The 21,664-nt window shown below is 37.8% G+C and overlaps 2 pseudogenes; both read left to right on the top strand.

The window, feature by feature from the left end:
* The first annotated feature begins 4,339 nt into the window (after positions 1–4,339).
* On the top strand, positions 4,340–8,335 carry LOC114825489 (disease resistance protein RPM1-like; annotated as a pseudogene).
* Positions 8,336–17,034: 8,699 nt separating this feature from the next.
* Positions 17,035–21,346, top strand: LOC103433419 (disease resistance protein RPM1-like; annotated as a pseudogene).
* Positions 21,347–21,664: the final 318 nt, after the last annotated feature.

Genomic DNA, 21,664 nt, shown 5'->3' on the forward strand with positions numbered 1-21,664 from the left:
AGATACCCTCTTAAACTTAAAAGTAGTGCTTCTTCCACCGGAGGTCTTACTTTTGCTCCTCCCCTTCCATAATTTGGGTTTTGGTCTTTCACCTTTCTATAAGTAAAGCCAAACCCCAACACTAATTTCTCAATGTTCCTCCCTTTTAAAGTATGTAAAAATTACGGGAGCATTTTTGTTTACTATTATGATTATAGTGTATACTTATTGTATATCTAATCATTTGATACGCGGTTAACTTTCACATTGAATATTACTTTTTCAATTTAAAAAAAAATAATCAAAGTTAAATGAAAAAACACGTAACAAATAATTAAGTGTATAATAAGCATATACCAAAATTTATAACGGTGAGCAAAATGCTCCCAAAAATTAATCTTCACTTTCCTCTTCTTTCTTGTATCTCATAAGGAGAACCTACTGCTGTTTTCAAGTTTCTACACTAAATAAAATTCTCAATTTCTGCGCATGGGATTAGTAAAAAGTAGGAGTTGTGTACATGTAATTAGGGTTAACGTTTTGTAAGTTATAGCTCCTCTAAAATGATTTCGAATTTCGAAGTTATCGACCAAAAAAACCCTCCCCCCTTCACCAAAACAATCTGGTGTATATAATATGGAGAAAGCTTCCATAAAACGATAGATGTATATACTATTTGTATCATACTTGACCAATCCCGAAACTACTGAGCACCGGTCAACGTTATACCGTCAAGGACCCAGAAGAGTTTCTCTCCAACCGGAAGGCTAATCACAGTGCGACATGTGTCGACATCAGAAGCCAATTATAGCACGACATGTGTCAACATCAGAAGCCAATCACAACATAACACGTGTCAATGTCAGAACAAAGCTAGAAACTATTTTCTATAAAAGGAGATCATTCTCCCACAATATTTCCTAATGTCATTTGTACTAAATCATTCCCTAGTACTCACTAAATGAGAGCTTGAACTTATGTAAACCCTTCACAATTAATGAGAACTCCTCTACTCCGTGGACGTAGCCAATTTAGGTGAACCACGTACGTTTGCTTCCTTGTCTCTATCCGTTTACATACTTATCCACACTAGTGACCGGAGCAATCTAGCGAAGGTCACAAACTTGACACTTTCTGTTGTACCAAAGTCCTCACTGATTTTGTGCATTAACATTTGGCGCCGTCTGTGGGAACGACACTTATTCCCACTCTCTTCAGCTTTGTCAAGTTGGTTTCCACCATTCGTACACTTTCTTTTAACCATGCATCTCTCTTTAACATGGGGAGCGAAGGAAGCCACAATACACAAAATAACACCCATTTTGCACCTAGTGCGAAGCAACGAAAGAAGGAAGGAAAGAGGGTTGCTCTTCAAGCTAAAGTCGATAAGCTAGAAGTTCAGAACAACAAGATAGCAATGAAGGATGAGGTCCTCCAGGAGCAATATGAGAAGCTCTTCGAGATGCTCCACGAAGCTAGGCATGCTCAAACATATGAACTCGTTGCCCCCATGGAAGTTAACTATCAACTGGGTGCCCCCCCAACACAGAGGGTCACCTGCCTTCGACATAGATATCCCTGATAGGGAGCGAGCTACCCATCGATATGATAATCAACATGAGACTTCTCTCAATCCAGTTGCTTCAACCCGAAGCAGGAGAAGTGGAGGAATACTCCTCCTTGCGGAAGCGGCAGAATGATCGAAAGCTGTTTATCGCAATTGTCGGGACTTCCTGAAGCAACGTCGAGAGAAATCCATCCACATAAGCTCAAAGATCAATGACCCAAGGGTTTATGAGATACGCGGTCCTCTACCACGGCCCAGGCCGACTGCCAATCTAGGGAAGGAATGACAAGTCCCAGAGGAATATGAAGGTATAGGGGACTCGGAGGTATTCCGACAGACTCGCCTTAGAAGTCAGTGCAGTGAGTCCAAGGAAAAACCACATGCTCTTGTTCAAACTTTCCTACTTCCAAGAGGCAATGAAGACTTACGGAAGAAAATTCCAGTGGTACACGACTACACTCAAGACCCCCTTGTCCTACAGCTCATTGAGGAAGTAAACAAAGTGAAGGCCGAACATCAGGCCGAGATACCTGACTAGAACCAACCCAGGCCTGGCCTTCTCACAAGGAGGATCCTCGACACCCCCTTCAAGCGAAGACAAAACAAAAGCTTGGTTTACAACTCTATGCTGGAAGGGAGGACCCGATTAAACACCTTAACCTCTTTGAGTCCACCATGGCATATCAGATGCACACCGACGAAGAACGATGTCTTCTCTTCCCTTCCACCCTCTTTGGCGGAGCTTTAAACTGGTATTATTGTCTTCCACCCGAGACAGTAGACTTATTTGAGGAACTAAGGAAACTATTTGTCTCTCAACACATCTTCCAGACCAATCGCTTACATTCTGCATATAAGTTGTACACTATTCACCAGAAGCCAGACAAGTCACTACGAGAGTATGTCGGTCGCTTCATCCATGAGTATTCTCACTGCGCTGAGGCAGATGACAAAATCGCCCTCAAAGCCTTCACGACAGGCCTACGTGATTGTTTCTTCAAGCACATGATCAATTCCAACACTTGGAAGACTTACTCTGAGGTGATGACACAAGCTTACAACCATGCCTCTGCCGAAGCAAGGACATACCAAGGGAACCCCCATATGGTTAACCCCTATCAACAAGTGGGAAGTGGAAGTCAAGTTCTACCAAGTGAAGAGATCTTGGCCATTTAGACACCCATTGCATCATCTCTTGCCTCATTTAGCTACTCGCTAAGTCACCAAACATATTTGTCTCTTGGTAAGAGGAAGGATTTTTACTCTCACCAAGCCCATTACAACAAGAGGGATAAAAGTTTATATCAAGACAACTAGGGGTGAACGTACCGTCGACTATTATGACTATAGGGCCAAGCCTTACTCTTTCAAAGTGGAGGACTAGGTACTGAAGGAAATGCTATTATAAGAAGGCATACACATTACAAATGTTTTGACTCTCAACTGCCTGAGATCTTTTGTCTCACAAGCCATTCGACAAATATTTAAAGAAGGTATGTTAGAGATACAGGTATTTGGTGACGTCACGTGTCGATTCTGGACGTATGTTGGGATCAGGGCGTGACAGAAAAGCTCACGGTACTGTTCATTTTAACGAAAAACCATATTTTTACACTAAAAAGTCAATCATGGTATTATTCACTTTATCGTTAAAACTCAAAGTTTTCGAACCATTTTCATTAGTTTTCCTTATAAAGAATTGGCAGCGGTGTTGAGCTACTTGGAGTCTAGAATCTGGCAAGAAACAAGAATTGCACTTTGGTAGATTGATGCAAAATTATTATGAACGATAAATATGTCATACTTGGTGGAATCGTTGGAAGAGTATTAATGGAAATGAATAACTATAATCATTTGTTGGAATCTTAAATTGGAAAGTATGAGATTTATAGAAACATGGAACTAAAAGTAGTTGAGTCTACGCTCGGGGCACCTAGATCTATGTTCTGCTCAAAGTCACCAAATAAGGGAGCGAAACCCTTTCAGTTAAAATCAGATAAAATGATCAAATTGAGTTTTGAATTCGTGGACTGAAAAATGACCATTGAAAAAAGAAATAGAGTTATTTGATGATTGGGTTAACATAATAGAATAAAGAGAAACCATTGCATTCATGCTTTATTATTGCTTCTGCTGAATTAAATGCATTTTGATTTTACCCTATTAAGCTAGTAGCTCACCCATGACTAGTGTTAAATTAGAGACTTAAAAAGCAGTTGGTTTTATGGATGTTTTAAAAAGTAGTTGGTTTTACAGAGGGTTTTTTTTTTAATTTGTTTTTTAACAAACATTATTATTTACAGTTATATTAAGGAGATGAGGTGAACTAAGTTTCACAATGGGTTAGTGATAATGTAGTTCAAATTCACCTTTAACGAGAATCGGACCAAAGACGACTCACTAATAAGTAAAGAAAAATATCACTAAACTGTAGTACTAAGTAACGAGTTAATAGGACCTCACCTCGTTAAATATTGTCGGCGAGCAAAATACAACCTACGCGGTTTTAGTTTCACGGTACACAAAATGCCAAAAGTATTGGTCTTTCTTTTTTCTAATCAAACAAATAGTATTGGTCTTTGTCTCGTGCCTTAGATTATTTCCAATTTTCATAAATTATAATCGGTCCTTCTTTTTAAATCAAACAAAAAGTAATGGTCTTCTACCAAAAAACAAAAAGTAATGGTCTTTGTCTCATGCCTTCCATTATTGTCCAATTTTTTAATCAAACAATGGTATCGGTCTTTGTCTCATGCCTTCAATTATTTTCCAATTTTCATAAATTATAATCTTCATCTTTTTCTCCGTCTCATACTTGATATTTTCATCGAGTTTATTGACACAGGAGTCCAACAATACCGTAAGTTATAGCTTAATGCGATTGAAGCATATCATTGCTACTCTTTTGTGAGCTCTCATATGCCCCAGAGTATGTTCTTCCAATTGTTTCTAATTCCAAATTGAATTTCTCTAATTTTACTTGTTTCTCCGTTGGATCGAATGAGAATAGATAAGAGCGAGCTCCAATCCCTTCGTCTCATATTTGATATTTTTATTTTCATTGACAAAGGAGGAGACCAACAATAACGACTCAGAGCAACTGAAGCATATCATTGCAACTCTTTTGTGAGCTTCCACATGCCCCAGGGTATGTTATTCTGCACTCTTACTACCATATCTAATATCCTTCTGGAAATTTTCTGAAAGAAAGTAAGGGCTTATGAGCTACATCTGACTTTTGTTTCACTTTTTCTTCTTCTTATTATATATGTAATTCAGATTCTGAGCACTCATCATTAAACACAAGACTTCAAATTCGATTTCTTCCTCAACAATTACATATGTTGGAAAAATAAAATGCAAAATAAAAGTTATCTATTTTCTGTGTAGACGGGTCTAGGCGGCTGCCTTAGTAGGTCTAGGCGTCATTTCTTAATTTTCAAATTCCTAGGCATTAATTGGGGCGGTGGCCGACTGTCGAGCGCCACTGGGATTTTTAGAACAGTGGTTAACGTGTTGACCCAAGACTTGTTATTTTCGAATCGTTCAATGTCTGATTAACGGGTCGTGCAAAAAATTGTGTAGGATTTGTGTAGAGTCCAATCTACTAGACCCAAAACATTCCGTTCTTTTCGACGTGTGTACTTTCATTTAACAACAATTTTGTGGTACTTGTCAACTGCCACCTACAAAGAATTGAAACTTTTGGTTATCCTTAAACACTGACTAAAATCCATGACATTTGGTGGAAGAATTAGATTGAATGAGTTCGAAAGTTTCAATCATAGATTTTTGTTCTTGAACCAAATTCTTTAATTCTGTGTTCTTGCAAAAAAGACTCGAGAAGTAGTTTTCGAACTTTTGAAGTTTGGCCCTTTGTTAAACTGAATGAAAGTTAAGAACAGAAATTTAAATTTCTTGAGTACCTTATTTAGATCTTGATTTCTTTTGGCTTGTGGTTTCGTTTTGAAAACTAAGCACATAGTTTGTAAAATACAAAAATTTATCCATTGCATTCTTTTTTTCTTTTCCTGTTGTTTTGAAACTTGTCTATTCTGCAGACAGATTGGATAACAAGTATCGAAGGCCAAAATGGAGTCAGCTGCATCACTATTGATTGGGAAAATTGCGGCCATTCTTGAGAACGAAGCATCTTCCATAGCGGCAGTCCGTGATGAAGTTGATGAGCTTAAGCTGGAGCTCATAAGCATGAAATCTTTCTTAATAGATGCTGAAGGCAAGGAACCACAAACAGAAGGAGAGAGAACGTGGGTTACAAGCGTCAGAGATTTGACCTGCGATGCTGAAAATGTCATTGATGAGTTCCTGTATCACATATATGACAAGCAAAGTGCGACTCCATTTGCAAAATTGCTCCACAGAACCATTTACTTTCCAAAGAATCTTTGGCATCGGCATCGAATAGCCAAAAAATTACAGAAAATCACAAAAAAGATCAAAGCCATTCCAGAGAGGAATGAGAGATATGGTGTCTCTACAATAGAAGGAACAAGTTCGGATAGTGTTCCCAGATGGGTGAAGAACAAAGCCGAGTCTTCTCTTTATATTATGGAAGACGAACTAATCGGGATTGAAGACAAGAAGCAAACGTTAATGGGGTTATTGATGAATGGAAAGGAAAATGAAATGGTTGTGTCTGTGGTCGGGATGGGAGGATCAGGCAAGACAACTCTTGTTGCCAATACCTTCAACAACGAAAATGTAAAGCGACAATTTGACTGTTATGCATGGATCACTGTTTCTCAAACTTATGTGATTGAAGACTTATTCAAACAAATGATCAAGAAGTTCCACGAAGGAAGAAAGGAAGAGGTGCCTGAACATTTGAATTCCATAAAAAAAAAAAAAAAAGGTCGTACCCAGTGCACAAGGCTCCCGCTTTACGCAGGGTCTGGGAGAGGTGAATGTCGGCTAGCCTTACCCCCATTTATGGAGAGGCTGCTCCCAACATGAGTTATGAAAATTTGTTAGATATGTTGTCGACATACTTGAAGTCTAAAAGGTACCTCGTTGTATTGGATGATGTGTGGGATATTAAACTTTGGCAAGAAATAAGGATACCACTTCTTAATAGACACCATGGAAGTCGAATCATGCTTACAACACGAAAGAAAGACAGAGCATTCTATTCTTTTGAAGTTGAAAGTCGTCCTTTTGAAATTGAACCTTTGGAAAACAATGAAGCTTGGGAGCTCTTTAGCAAGAAAGCATTCTGAAGTTATGATAACAAATCTTGTCCACCAGAGCTTGAATCATTAGCATGGAAACTTGTGGAAAAGTGTGAAGACCTACCTCTGGCAGTGGTAACTTTAGGTGGTCTAATGTCTTCCAAGAGGTCATCATCGGAATGGAGAAGAGTATACAACAGCTTAAATTGGCACTTGACTAAGCATCCTATGCTAGAATCAATGAGCAGCATCTTGTTGCTTAGTTTCAACAATTTGCCCAACCCGTTGAAGCCATGTTTCCTATATTGTGCCCTTTTCCCAGAAGATTATCTCATCAGAAGAAAAAGGTTGATCAAGTTGTGGATAGCTGAAGGGCTTGTTGAACCAATTGATGGGGTCACACCAGAAGAAGTTGCAGAGGACTATCTTGTGGAACTTACTGGTCGTAGCATGCTACAAGTTGAATTAAGGAATGAAGCTGGAAGACCAAAAGCATGTAAGATGCATGATCTTATGCGTGAGCTTGCTTTGTCCACATCAAAAAATGAAAAGTTTGGTGCAACATATGTTGGCCGAGAAATAGTAGATAAAGCTGAAATCCGTCGATTGTCAATTCAAAAAACTGAAGGGGAAATTAATTCTTGCACTGGTATGTCAGAGCTTCGCTCCTTTCTTGTCTTTGGCACGTTAAAGAAATTGCCTTCTGGATTCAAGTTGTTGAGAGTTCTAGATCTGGAGGATGCCCCAATTGATAGATTTCCAGATGAACTAGTGTACTTGTTCAACTTAAGATATTTAAATTTGAAGGGAACTTTAATTGAGGAGCTTCCAGAATCCATCGGACGGCTTCGCAACCTTCAAAACTTGAACATCCGTGACAGTAAGATAAAGGCACTTCCAAAAGCAATCTCCAAGTTAGTAAACCTACGCCATCTAACGATGTATCGTTACACTAATTATCATTATGGCTTTATGTATGTCATTGGGATAAAAGCAGCATCGGATCTAAGTAACTTACAGAAACTGCAAGTTTTGCAATCTGTTGAATCAGAAGGAAAGATTATTAAAGTCATCAGGAAAATGACCCAACTTACAAGCCTCGGTATTACAAATGTGAAAGCAAGTGACGAGATGGACCTATGTGACTCCCTTCAAAAGTTAGAGCTCCTTCACTATTTGTTTTTGATGGCAAGTGATGAAGAGGAGTTTCTTCGAGTTAATGCACTAAGTTCGCCTCCTCCAGGCCTTCAAAAGGTTTATTTGGCCGGAAAACTAGAAAAGGTACCTCTTTGGTTTGGTTCACTCCATAACCTGACACGTATGTCTCTACGTTGGTCTAGACTTGAAGAAGATGTGCTACCTCACATTCAAGCATTGCCGAATCTTGAAAGGCTTGGGCTAATTAATGCGTATGTCGGCGAAAAATTGTGTTTCTCCGGAGGCTTCATAATGCTTGTATGGGATAGATGTACAAGAAGATTTAGTCTTTAATAGAAATTTCTTTGTTGATAAAAAAAAAAATGTGTGCATATATATACCGTATTAGAAGAAAATAAGTGATTTTTGTAAAGTAAATAAATAATAAGAATAATGTTAAGTGGCCCAATCAAAATTTTACTTTAATTCAAGTTTGATTTGATTAATAATTGTAATAAAAATTTATATGGTGTTATACGTGTCATATCATTTAGTGAACACATTTGGCACATAAATTTGGTGTATATAACATCACCCAAAAAATAATATTAAATGGGTGGTGTTATTCATATTTCATACACTCATTTTTACATCTCACACATATTTTTCAATTTCAGGTCGTCAGATCAAATAAATTGAAGAAATCAATGAACAAAATCAACAAGAATGTATGACAAATAAAAAGAAGTGCGTAAATAGCAATGTACTACCCTAATAATAATATGATTGACCGGTTTGTGTAAATATCTTACTAATACCAAAAAAATAAATAAATGATATTCATTAAAAACCTTTGTCAATGTACAATGCACAAATCTCACATTCCTAAGGAATTTATGTATTTTACGTTAAGAATATATATGTCATATCCCGGCCCGAGGCGGATCACTTCCCGGGCCTGCTCCACCACCGTAGCACGATATTGTCCATTTTGGGCCCCGACCACGTCCTCACGGTTTTCTTTCTTGGAACTCACACGATAACTTTCCAGTGGGCCACCCATCATGGGAGTGCTCTCGCGCCCTACTCGCTTAACTTCAGAGTTTGGATGGAACCCGAAGCCAGTGAGTTTCCAAAAGGCCTCGTGCTAGGTAGGGATGAGAATATACATATAAGGATCACTCCCCTGGGCGATGTGGGATCTTACAATCCACCCTCTTTAGAGGCCCGACGTCCTCGTCGACACATCACAGTCAGGGTTAGGCTTTGATACCAATCTGTCACATCCCAGCCCAGGAAGGATCACTTCCCGGGCTCGCTCCACCACCGTAGCACGATATTGTCCGCTTTGGGTCCCGACCATGCCCTCACGGTTTTGTTTATGGGAACTCACACGAGAACTTCCCAATGGATCACCCATCATGGGAGTGCTCTCGTGCGCTACTCGCTTAACTTCGAAGTTCCGATGGAACTCGAAGCCAGTGAGCTCCCAAAAGGCCTCGTGCTAGGTAGAGATGAGAATATACATATAAGAATCACTCCTCTGGGTAATGTGGGATCTTACAATATATATATATATATTATTGTTCTTTTTTGAGCAAACGATATTATATAATTAAGGGGAAGTTGAGCTCTTACATGACGGCTTGGGTTCAAATCCTGTCGTAGCTAATCTAACAAAATCTATCGTTTAACAAGAAAAAAAAGGGGAGGGGTATGATGTGGTTCAAATTCGTCTTTGGCGAGAATCGAACCTAAAACCTATCACTTACAAGTGAAGAGGAATACAACTATATCATAATAATGAGTGGCTCTAGGTTAAGAATATTAACAAAGAGAGCATTCTAGAATTTAGAGGTTGGGGTGTGATATCCACATACCTTTTTTTTTACTTTTCACACACCCTTCTAATTTTCGGCCGTTGGATCGGGTGAATTGAAGAAAATCAAAGGGCAGAAATTAACAAAAGATGTGTGTGGATAACACACCCATAGAGGTTGTGGTGTTTCAAACAAGTTCAGTTGATAATCTTCTCACATGATTGACAAATGACAAAGAATGCATTCTAGAATTTGCCGCACGGCCAACTAGAAGACCCTAAATTATACGTGCCAAGAGCTACATAGACCTTATTCGGAATGGGTACATAAGTACAATGTATGACGTTTTATGCTAATAATACAATGTTGACATGTGTAGGTTTCTCTTTACAAGACAATTTATCATTGCAATAAGATGCTATAGTGATAGTATATTTGTGTCATGTAAGTTACTCTCATAAAATAAATATTGTGGAGCCAAAAATAATTCTAGAAATTCAAAAGACGACACGTGTACTTTATTCCGAAGAAGACAAGATTGCCCTCATTAAATTGGGAGGGGCAAACAAATACTCGCACGTGCAACTTCGCGGGAAGTTCAAGCAGCTAACTACGACTGCTTAAACCTCTCTTGGGGGAAGTCACCAGTATTAAATATAGGGTTAATTACTAAATCTTATTTTTAATACATTCTCAATCGAAGATCAACTCAATTAAGTAAGGAATCCCTACATATCACAATCAATTAGGGATGTTTCCACCATTATCCCAAGATAGTTTCTCCTAATTAATATATTGGGAATATTTTTTCCTCATTCATCCAACGGATGAGAAACGTTTCTTTCATATGAAGAAACTCGCCAGTTATTCCTTCTATATTTGTGATAGAGTGCATCTTCACACGAAAGGATCATTCTGTTCTTGTCATGTGAAATATGTGTTTCTCGGATTTGCATAGTAATTTTGTGCACAGAATCTTATGGCTTCAGTTTTTTCCAGGTGAGCAGGTTGTGTAACTTGATTTTGTTATTATTCTTTTTGTAAACACGATATTCTCATTCGGTTGCTACGATTATCAGTGTGGCCGGAATACTACTTGTCCCAAACGCATGTGGAAGTGCTCTATATTGTTCGTGAACTCCGCGTGTTATGGGACTGCTGTTCCAGTTCATGGGTGGATTCTGACAAGCTGCAACACCAGGTAATGTAGCTTGTACGTCAACTGTTTCATGTTTCCGTAAGTGGTGAGATAAATTTGTTGGGTCTGATTGATTCAAATTGGATTATGGTACCCTTTTGATGGAGGAGGCCGAGCGGTTTGCTAGCCAGGAGCATCGATAGAAAAAAACTGCTTGAGCTTGAAGGGAAACACCAAAAAATAAGACTAAGGTTAGACTTTATACAACAAATGACTGAGACTTTATTGTTAGCATATTGAATAGAAGGACGACGTCCAAATAATACAAATTTTGAACAACAAAACCGAACCACCTCCTAACGAATCTACCTAGCTATTTTTCTTGTGTTACTTTTTCATTCTCTATTCTTCATGTTGATTTCCATATTGATCTTCTGCTTCGGACTGTGAACAGAATTGAATCAAAAGAACCATATAAGGAAACCAACATCAAGTGCGCAACGGAAAAGTTGCTCCTTTTGTGACAGAAAGGTCACGGTTCAAGTCATGGGAACAATCTATCTGCAGAGTAAGGGTAAGACTGTATAAGATAGATGTCCCCCTCCTGACCCTCACAAAGTGGAAGACTTGTTGGCTTGGGATCGCCCTTTTACTTTTTGATTCTTAAATCTTGATGCTGATGTCTGTCTTGCTCTTCCTCTTCGGACTCTATCCTTTAAAGATATAATTATCGGCTACGAACTGATAAATTTTAGTTAGAAACCCTTTCATTTCAGATGAATAAGCTCTGACAAAATTCGTCATTTGGCTCAAAAAATTGAACCCCACAGGAAATTTACAGCTTCAACTATGAGAATTATGCATTGCACACTCTTGGTAATATAGCTAACCAAATTTATGAAACCTTTTAGCCCTTTGACTATTTTGCTTCCTGAAATGAGTTTCACGACTTTGAATAGACATTTAATTCCTTTCTTGATATTGTCCACCAAAATCTCGAAAAACTTTTGAGTCTGCTACCATGCACATGAGGAGCAAGCTTTCTGGCAATGGGTTTTACTCGGTCCTCAATAATATATCAACCTCTGATCGAGTCGCCCCACTCTGCTTATTCTCCAAAACCTTCATCATCAGTTGTTGAATGCATTCCAACTTTGGCCTCTCTCTCCCTTCAAGCTTTCATAAATCGTCTTTCCAACAACTTGCTTAACGATCTCAAACTCAGACATTAACTGAACATTAACTTCTGACCTCATTGACGCATTCTGCTTTCTTCCAATAATCTCGAAGACCATAGTGATGAGTTCTCGTTCCTCTAAACGCTCCCTTGACATTTCTTGTTCTTTCTTTCTGCATATGAGTTTGAGATCGTCAAACAAGTTGTTGGAAAGCCAATTTATGAAAGCTTAAAGGGGGAGAGGGCCAAAGTTGGAATGAGAACTCATCATTATGGTCTTCGAGATTATTGGAAGAAAGAAGAACGCGTTGATGAGGTCAGAAGTTAATGTTCAGTTAATGTCTGAGTTTGAGATCGTTAAGCAAGTTGTTGGAAAGCCGATTTATGAAAGCTTGAAGGGGGAGAGAGGCCAAAGTTGGAATGCATTCAACAACTGATGACGAAGGTTTTGGAGAATAAGCAGAGTGGGGCAACTCGATCAGAGGTTGATATATTATTGAGGACCGAGTTTGAAATCATTATGAAGCGCGTTGCTGAAAATCCATTGCCGGAAAGCTTGCTCTTCATGTGCATGGTAGCAGACTTAAAAGTTTTTTGAGATTTTGGTGGACAATATCAAGAAAGGAATTAAATGTTTATTCAAAGCCGTGAAACTCATTTCAGGAAGAAAAATAGTCGGACGGCTAAAAGGTTTCATAAATTTGGTTAGCTATATTTCCAAGAGTGTGCAATGCATAATTTTCATAGTTGAAGCTATAAATTTCTTGTGGGGTCAATTTTTTGAGCCAAATGAAGAATTTTGTCAAAGCTTATTCATTTGAAATGAAAGGGTTTCTAACTAAATTTATCAGTTTGTAACCGATAATTATATCTTTAGAGGATAGAGTCCGAAGCAGAAGAGCAAGACTGACATGGCCATCAAGATTTAAGAATGAAAAAGTAAAAGGGCAACCCCAAGCTACCAAGGTTCTCCGCTTTGCTAACATCTATCGTATGCAGCCTTCAAAGGAACAAGCACTCATCGCGATGGTCTTCGAGATTATTATAAGGAAGCAGAATGTCGACGAGGTCAAAAGTTGATGTTCAGTTAATGTTCGTGTTTGAGGTCGTTAAGCACTCAGTTGCTAGAAAACCGGTTTCTAGAAAGCTTGAATGGGGGGAGATGTCAGAGTTGGAATGCATTCAAGAACTGAGGACAGAGGTTTTCAAGAATGAGCAAAGTGGAGAAACTCAATCAAAGGTTGACATATTATTGAGGAGTTTGAAATCGTTATGAAGCGCGTTGCTGAAAAACCCGCTGCCGAAAAGCTTGCTCGTGTTGTACGTGGTGGCAGACTTGTGAAGTTGTTCAAGATTTTGGTGAACAACATCAACAACGAAATTTAAGGTCTATTCAAAGCCGTGAAACTCATTTCAGGAAGCAAAGCAGCCGAAGAGTTGAAAGGTTTCATAAATTTGGTTGGCTATATTTCGAAGTGTGTGCTATGCATAATTTTCATAGTTGAAGCAGGAAGGTAGCCCAATATTCTTCGTCGCGATGGTTGTACATCCTGCTGACTCCAGCACTCAGGAAGCTTGGAGGGCATCTCAGACTGGAGTTGTAGGCATGACATAGCCATACACGAAAAAAGTATGAAAGCAACAGTTCATGGGGCACAGGTAACTTCAATGGACATTGTGTCAGTTAAAAAACAATTAAAGAAGATAAGATAGCTTGCAATGAATGGAGAAAGGTTTCAGAGGGCAGGGCGTCTATGCATAGGCCTCTCCCCCATATACTAAATAAATCACTCATCGCATGAACAGCATGTGATTGTAGCTGTGATAGAAGAAATTTTTCATTATGTCCGTAATACGAGTGGTACACTACGTGTTATTACGTAGGAGGAAGTTTTATATTGTAAGTTGTTAATTTTTTAACACAAATATCTCACCACATATATTCTGACATATGATGTATAATTCCGTGTTCCGGACAAGCACTAAAAAAAAAATCTCTCGATGAGATGAATACAACTGCTCCATTTAAGAGTATGAAGTTCAAGAAATGGTTGATTTTTTATATTTAAATGAAAAGTTAAAAAAAAATGCATTGAATCAGTTGGAAAATAATTTTTATAGTTTTTTTTCCTTCTGTATTCTTTTTTTTTTTGTTAATTCATTTTTAATTTAATAGTTTAAATATAAAATAAAACATTGTACAGGATATATCTAAATTATATATTAATAGAACTTAACCACCAAAAACCAATGAAACTACATTTATAACCTTTAATACATAACTAGAAGAAAAAAAATTAGATAAGGAAAAAATGTGGGCATTAATTCCACACAAACAACTTTTAACTTTTTCATTGACAAAGGAGCCCAACAATAACGACGTCAGACCAACCAAGGTATTAAATATCGGTAATATCGGAAATATCGGTAGTCCGAAAACACGGAAATATCGATGGAAATATCGGTAAAATATCGATATCGATAAAAATTACATGGAAACCACGGAAATTGTAAGAAAAACTTGGAAATTTTAATTGAAACTTTGCAAGATGTTTATTTAGTTAATTATCTATTAGTTTATCACAAAAAATTGGAAGGAAATGCATTGCATGATGGATTTAACTGATTTAAATTGATTATATAGCGAGCTGGCAAACATTGTGAGTGTAAAAAATATGTAGTAATTAATGAAAAAAGTTTAAAGACACCACAATCATTATATATAATGAATTAGTACAATATTTTACACTTTATATATTGCATTTTTTTTTCCTCTCAGATAACACACACAGACTGACACATAGCCTGGATATTTTGAAAGCAGGTTTGGATTTTTTTTTTCTTCTCTCGGATAACACACACACACCCCACTTCTACACACACACACTTCAAAGTGCACCCCACTTCTACACACACACACACAGACACACTGTAACAACCCAACCCCAAATTTTTATATATTTTTGTGGTTCCCCAAATAATTATGAAATTATCGTTTTAGTCCCCTATCTTAACCAAATCTGGACCATTCATCTTGATTTCCAAATTCTCTCAAGCTACCACATGGCAGCACCCTAGCACCCTCACATATCTCTCTCTCTCCCCACCCCGTGACCTCTTTCTCCTTCTTTCTTCTCTGCACTCACTCTCCCTCTCTCGAAGACCCTCACTCTTTCACCCTTTGACCCACACCCGAGAGCACCCACGCACACCCTTCGTGGTACTCCGTCGACGGCATTGTCATCACCTTCTACACGCCGTCGTCTCTCTCTCTCTCTTTCTCTCTCTCCCGTCGCTGCGCAACTCGACGAAACCCCAAGAACCTCCGGCGAGTTCTTCATGGGTTATGGTTAGGTAAGCCTCGAAACTCTCTTTCCGTGTTGGTTTGTTGCTTGGATGTGATTATTGAGGTTATTCTGTCCTTTTTACCAAGGATTTAGCACGGAATCAGCCCGGGAATAGGCGCACCCATCTCCGGCGAGACCGTGGGTGTCGAGAGGTTTTCCGACCACCACGGGTCGTTTCACGACAAATGGAAGGTATAAACGCACTCCTCTCGTCTCGTGCTTTTGTTTGATACCTAGATCGGGGTCTAGAACCCTTGTTTGTGGTTGGCCGGAGCTGTAGAAGCTCCGGCGTTCTTCTTCGAGTAGCACGGTTAAAAAAATATCGCGATATTTCCAAAATATCTCGATATTATCGATAATATCGCGATATTTTGCCGAAAACCATTTGGATACCTATTTAAATATCCATTACCTGAAAAACCGATAATATCGGCGATATCGATATTTTCTTCCATGAAACCAACTGAAGCATATCATTGCAACTCTTTTGCGAGCTTCCATATGCCCCATGGTATGTTATTCTGCACTCTTACTACCATATCTAATAGGGAACTTTAACGAAAAGTACCCGGTACTGTCCACTTTAACGAAAAACCACAATTTTACACTAAAAAGTCAATCATGGTACTATTCACTTTACCCTTTATTTTGTCCTTATCATTAAAACTCAAAGTTTTCAAGCCCTTTTCATTAGTTTTCCTTATCTAATATCCTTCTGGAAATTTTCTGAGAGAAATTAAGGGCTTATGAGCTACATCTGACTTTTGTTTCACTTTTTTTCTTCTTATTATATATGTAATTCAGATTCTGAGCACTCATCATTAAACACAAGACTTCAAACTCGATTTCTTCCTCAACAATTACATATACTGAAGAAAAAAAATGCAAAATGAAAGTTTTTTATTTTCTGTAAAGCCTATAACAATTTATTGAAAAAAAAAATAAAAGTATTCAACAAGTTTATTACAATATCTTGAAAAAATAAAATGTAAAGTGAAAGTTATCTATTTTCTGTGTAGACGGGTCTAGGCAGGCGCTAAGTAGGTTTAGGCTTCATTTCTTAATTTTCAAATTCCTAGACATTAATGGAGACGGTGGCCAACCGCCTAGCGCCGTTGGGATTTTTAGAATAATGGTTAACGTGTGGACCCAATACCTGTTATTTTCGTGTCGTTCAATGTTTGATTAACGGGTCGTGCAAACAATTGTGTGGTGTTTGTGTAGAGTCCAATCTACTATACCCAAAACATTCTGTTCTTTTCGACGTGTGTACTTTCATTTAACAACAATTTTGTGGTACTTGTCAACTGCCACCTACAAAGAATTGAAACTTTTGGTTATCCTTTAACACTGACTAAAATCCATGAAATTTGATGGAAGAATTAGATTGAATGAGTTCGAAATTTTCAATCATAGATTTTTGTTCTGGAACCAAATTCTTTAATTCTGTGTTCTTGCAAAAAAGACTCTTTGTTCTGGAAGAAGTAGTTTTCGGACTTTTGAAGTATGGCCCTTTGTTAAACAGAATGAAAGTTAAGAACAGAAATTTAAATTTCTTTAGTACCTTATTTAGATCTTGATTTCTTTTGGCTTGTGGTTTCGTTTTGAAAACTAAGCATATAGTTTGTAAAATACAAAAATTTATCCATTGCATTCTTTTTTTCTTTTTCTGTTGTTTTGAAACTTGTCTTTTCTGCAGACAGATTGCATACCAAGTATCGAAGGCCAAAATGGAGTCAGCTGTATCACTATTGATTGGGAAAATTGCGGCCATTCTTGAGAACGAAGCATGTTCCATAGCGGCAGTTCGAGATGAAGTTGATGAGCTTAAGCTGGAGCTCATAAGCATGAAATCTTTCTTAATAGATGCTGAAAGCAAGGAACCACAAACAGAAGGAGAGAAAACGTGGGTTACAAGCGTCAGAGATTTGACCTCCGATGCTGAAAATGTCATTGATGAGTTCCTGTATCACATATATGACAAGCAAAGTGCGACTCCATTTGCAAAATTGCTCCACAGAACCATTTACTTTCCAAAGAATCTTTGGCATCGGCATCGAATAGCCAAAAAATTACAGAAAATCACAAAAAAGATCAAAGCCATTCCCGAGAGGAATGACAGATATCGTGTCTCTACAATATAAGGAACAAGTTCGGATAGTGTTCCCAGATGGGTGAAGAACAAAGCCAAGTCTTCTCTTTATATTATGGAAGACGAACTAATCGGGATTGAAGACAAGAAGCAAAGGTTAATGGGGTTATTGATGAATGGAGAGGAAAATGAAATGGTTGTGTCTGTGGTCGGGATGGGAGGATCAGGCAAGACAACTCTTGTTGCCAATACCTTCAACAACGAAAATGTAAAGTGGCATTTTGACTGTGTTGTGCTAGGATAGCACCAAACCTTATGGAACAAACTCTTGATAACCCACAGGAAATATATCAAATGAAATGCAAGAACAAAATATTAAAGACACCAAGATTTTAACGAGGTTCCTCAACAGTCAGTATAACTGGAGTACGTCCTCGGAGCAGTAGGAGCTCACCCAATAATCCACTATCAACCAAATGGGAGTTTACAAAGTGTTGGCAATCTCACAACCCAAATAACCCAATACACCCAATAGCTCTCACACACCACAGAAACAAATAGAGAAAGCAATATAATGAATAATTTCTTCTCTATACATGTAGCTCAAAGCTATTACAACAATAACTATGATGGATGATTGCTAACCAAAAAGAAGAGCACCTTCTTCTTCTTTTCTGCTCTTAGTTTTCTGCTCTCTGCAGCTCTCTTTGCTCTCTCAAAGATGGGCTACTAAAACAGAAAAATGGTGCACACTTCCTCTATCATTCTCACTTCCGTATCCTCACTTCATCAATACAAAAGCACCCAATAAAAAATTCAAAAACATCATCATGACCATCAATTTTTCATTTCAACAAACATAATCATGATGCCTCCTCATCATGATGTCTTTCACCTTTTTTTATTTTGATTTGTTTATTAGCTGAAAGTTGTTTTGTTTTGTTGTCCACTTGGCCACTTGGCCACAATTCAACAGACTGTTATGCATGGATCACTGTTTCTCAAACTTTTGTGATCGAAGACTTATTCAAAAATCTGATCAAGCAATTCCACCAAGGAAGAAAGGAAGAGGTGACTGCACAATTGGATTCCATGAGTTACAAAGAATTGTTAGAGATGTTGTCGACATACTTGAAGTCTAAAAGGTACCTAGTTGTATTGGATGATGTGTGGGACATTAAACTTTGGCAAGAAATAAGGATACCACTTCTTAATAGACATCATGGAAGTCGAATCATGCTTACAACTCGAAAGAAAGACATAGCATTCTATTCTTTTGAAGTTGAAAGTTGTCCTATTGAAATTGAACCCTTGGGAAACAATGAAGCTTGGGAGCTCTTTAGCAAGAAAGCATTCTCAACTTACGATAATAAATCTTGTCCACCAGAGCTTGAATCCTTAGCATGGAAACTTGTGGATAAGTGTGAAGGCCTACCTCTGGCAGTGGTAACTTTAGGTGGTCTAATGTCTTCCAAGAGGTCATCATCGGAATGGAAAAGCGTATATAACAGCTTAAATTGGCACTTGACTAACCATCCTATGTTGGAACCAATGAGCAACATCTTGTTGCTTAGTTTCAACAATTTGCCCAACCGGTTGAAGCCATGTTTCCTATATTGTGCCCTTTTCCCAGAAGATTATCTCATCAAAAGACAAAGGTTGATCAGGTTGTGGATAGCTGAAGGGTTTGTTGAACCAATTGATGGGGTCACACCAGAAGAAGTTGCAGAGGGCTATCTTGTGGAACTTATTGTTCGTAGCATGCTACAGGTTGAAAAGAATGAAGCTGGAGGACTAAAAGCATGTAAGATGCATGATCTATTGCATGAGCTTGCTTTGTCGACATCAAAAAAGGAAAAGTTTGGTGCTACGTATGTTGGCAGAGAAATAGTAGATAACGGTGAAATCCGCCGACTGTCAATTCAAACAGCTGAAAGAGAAATTAATTCTTGCCCAGGTATGTCAAAGCTTCGCTGCTTTTTTGTCTTTGGCGCTGGCATATTTATGTTCAAGAAATTGCCTTCTGGATTCAAGTTGTTGAGAGTTCTATATTTGGAGAATGCTCCAATTGAAAGATTTCCAGATGAACTAGTGTACTTGTTCAACTTAAGATATTTAAATTTGAAGGGAACTTTAATTGAGGAGCTTCCAGAATCCATGGGACGGCTGCGCAACCTTCAAACCTTGAACATCCGTGACAGTAAGATAAAGGCACTTCCAAAAGCAATCTCCAAGTTAGTAAACCTACGCCATCTAATCATGTATTGTTACGCTGTTGATTTGATGGCCTTTAGATTTCTCAATGGGACAAAAGCAGCATCCGATCTAAGTACATTACAGAAACTGCAAGTTTTGCAATCTGTTGAATCAGAAGCAAAGATTATTAAGGGCATCAGGAATATGACCCAACTTACAAGCCTTGGTATTACAAATGTGAAAGCATGTGACGAGATGGACCTCTGTGACTCCCTTCAAAAGTTAGAGCTCCTTCACTCTTTGTTTTTAATGGCTAGTGATGAAGAGGGGTTTCTTCAAGTTAATGCACTACATAACCTGACACGTATGTGTCTACATTGGTCTAGACTTGAAGAAGATCTGCTGCCTCACATTCAAGCATTGCCGAATCTTGAAAGGCTTACCCTATCTAATGCATATGTTGGCGAAAATCTGTGTTTCTCCAGAGGCTTCATAAAGCTTAAGCATTTGCTGTTGGGCAGCTTCTCGGTATTGAATAGTATAACTATAGAGAAAGGGGCGATGCCAAATCTCCAGGTCTTAGACATTGGGAACTGCATGGGGTTAAAGGCATTGCCGCAGGGCATGGAGTTCCTTGCTAACGTAGAACGCCTGGATCTGTATTCTGTTCCAATGCAACTTATAGAGTCCGTAAGAGGAGGCATGGATCATCCAAAGGTACAACATATTCCTGAAATCCACCTGTATTATGAGAGAGAAAATATGTGGTGTCATGAAAGCTTTTCTGGTATTCACTCAAGGTACACACTTTTGTTCTTGCATAAACATTTGATTAATTCTAGACTTATCATATTTTTTGTATCATATTTGTACCATCTTTTTTATAGAGGTAGGGCCCATCATCATATGTGGGTCTTATTTCTATTAGAGAGGTGGTATGAAAAATGTGGTAAAAGTAGCATTTTTTTGTAAAAAAAATTCCACAACATAATCATTTGAACTATTACGTTAGAAAGTTAAAAGGTTGATGATTTTCATGCTCCTATTTTTTTTTTCTTATGCACTCCTTATGTTTTTGTTCGTTAGTGTTTTGATTTATTCAATTGTTAGGCTACGAAAAAGAGGAAGTAGTGTATCGGAGTGTAGAAATCATTTTCCCTTACAATTTGCATGACCAATCTTATACAGAAGTCTGGCAAAGACATAATATGTATGCATTGAGAATATGTATCCATTGAGATTTTATTTGGTAACTGTGTTTCTTTTGTATTGTAATATCCTTTTTGTAGAATCAAGCCTCAGAAGCACTTGTGAGACTGCAGTGAGTTCTCCTTTGTGCTAGTTGATTTTGCGGTGAATCTCGACTTTCGTTATAGTAACAGAGCTGACTATATACGTGTCGAGTCATTCGTCCTGCAAGGAAGAATCCGTTCGTTGTTTGTGTGTTGTGTGAAGTTGCAAACATTGATCGATCTTGGTTTCTTATTTGCCCTTTGTGAAATTGAATAATGCCCAATATTCTATTTGTGTAACTGAAACTTATATTATTGATTGTTTGCATGTGTTTTGATGTAATAATATTGGTTTGGAATTGAATCTGTCACTTATGAGAATAATTCCAAAGATTCTGTTTGTGTAACAGAAACTTATATTATTGTTTGTTTGCGTGTATTTTTGATGTAATAATATTGGTTTGGAACTGAATCTGTTATTGATGAGACCAATTCTAACTAAATCAATAATTATGACCATTTTTCATTTTCAATATTTATTGTTTTTTTTATCAAGTTTTCAAATATATTGTTTTTGAGAGGCAAATTTTGTGGCGGATACTTTAGCTCACTATGATTTTACTTGAGAAATTATTAGATGGTACGGTATTACCACGTCAGCCAGTCATACTTCTATTCAAATTTTTAACATGTCTGCAGTTTCTTACAGCTGAATTAAAAAGCTTTTTCAATTCAAAATTAATTAATTTTTTTTCAGTTTAAACAAAATTAAAAGAATTAAAAATAAGAG

The sequence above is a fragment of the Malus domestica genome, chromosome 06 (genome assembly GCF_042453785.1).
Source record: "Malus domestica chromosome 06, GDT2T_hap1".
Taxonomy (NCBI): Eukaryota; Viridiplantae; Streptophyta; class Magnoliopsida; order Rosales; family Rosaceae; genus Malus; species Malus domestica.